General features: G+C 42.0%; 1 protein-coding gene across 1 annotated transcript in view; it reads right to left on the bottom strand.

Annotated features, from left to right (window-relative positions):
• The window catches only part of LOC106877186 (neo-calmodulin), a 69,172-nt gene that overhangs the window by 29,868 nt on the left and 37,807 nt on the right, over window positions 1-1,497 (bottom strand). The window lies entirely within an intron of this gene.

Genomic DNA, 1,497 nt, shown 5'->3' with positions numbered 1-1,497 from the left:
TTCCATATCCACAGCAATAATTCATTTATGTATGGAATTAGACCGAAAAATGCCAAATTAATTTTTTGATTATCTGTTTTTTAATTAAATGTTTTGAATCACAATTTTTCAGACAGGAATCGGAGTTTTTCATTATTTTATATTGTATTTTAAAACGTTGGGGGAATATAGCATAGCAATATGTACGTGTGTGTGTGAGTGTGTGAGTGTGTGTGAGAGAGAGAGAGAGAGAGAGAGAAAAAAGAGAGAGAAACGGAGAGAGAGAGAGAGTAGCGAGAAAGGGAGAGAGTAGAGAGAAAGTCGCGAGAAAGAGAGTTGAGCTAGAAAGATAGATAGAGAAAGAGAGAGGAGGAGGGAGATAAAGAGAGAGAGAGAGAAGGAGGGAGAGAAAGAGAGGGAGCGAGCATAAACCGATGATCAAAAGCGTTTCACCCATGGCCGTTCCTTTATGTTTCGTATTTCAGACGTAGTAGCAGAGATGCACCATCCCAATGTACCCTACCCAGCCATGAGCAACACTGAGAAGTGTGACCGGTTTCATCTCATATTAAATATATGCACGGCTTTTTAGCTAGTATTAAAGACATGTACGGTTTATGTATTGGTTATGTTGCATACATTATTTGGTACTTTTTGGTTATCTCACCCCCATTAAAAAATTGCCATTAAAAAATTGGGTTATACTCCACCACCCCCTAAACTAGGCTAGCATTTTATTTCATTGGCCCTTTAAAACTTTACATCTGAAAGTATAAGAGCCCTTTATGAGCGCAACGCAAGGTGGCGAGCTGGCAGAATCGTTAGCGTGCCGGGCGAAATGCTTAGCGGTATTTCCTCTGCCGTTACGTTCTGAGTTCAAATTCTGCCGAGGTCGACTTTGCATTTCATCCTTTTGGGGTCGATAAGTTTAGTACCAGTTACGTACTGGGGTTGGTCTAATTGACTTAATCCCTTTGTCTGTCCTTGTTTGTCCCCTCTATGTTTAGCCCCTTGTGGGCAGTAAAGAAATAAGAAACATTAGCACACCGGGCGAAATGCTAAGCGATATTTCGTCTGTCTTTACGTTCTGAGTTCAAATTCTGCTGAGGTCGACTTTGCCTTTTATCGTTTCGGGGGTCGATAAATTAAGTACTAGTTGCATACTGGGATCGATCTAATCGACTGCCCCACCTCCCCAAAAATGCTGGGCCTTGTGCCTAGAGTAGAAAAGAATACAAGGCGGTGAGCTGGCAGAATCGTTAGTATAACGGACAATATGCTTAGCGGCATTTTGTCCGTCTTCGTGCTCTGAGTTCAAATTCGGTCGAGGTTGAGTTTGCCTTCTATCTTTTCGGGGTTGATAAAATAAGCATTAGTTGAGTGTTAGGGGTCGATATAATTAATTTACCCTCTTCCTCGAAATTGGTGTCCTTGTGCCAAAATTTGAAACCGGATTGAATGCTATGCATATACTGTGCCAAAGGGGCCATAGTTTACCCCCACCCCCACCGCACCCTA

Source organism: Octopus bimaculoides, chromosome 11 (genome assembly GCF_001194135.2).
Source record: "Octopus bimaculoides isolate UCB-OBI-ISO-001 chromosome 11, ASM119413v2, whole genome shotgun sequence".
In the NCBI taxonomy this organism is placed as follows: domain Eukaryota; kingdom Metazoa; phylum Mollusca; class Cephalopoda; order Octopoda; family Octopodidae; genus Octopus; species Octopus bimaculoides.
The sequence above is the reverse complement of the archived record's forward strand: the minus strand, read 5'-3'. Positions and strand labels throughout refer to the sequence as shown.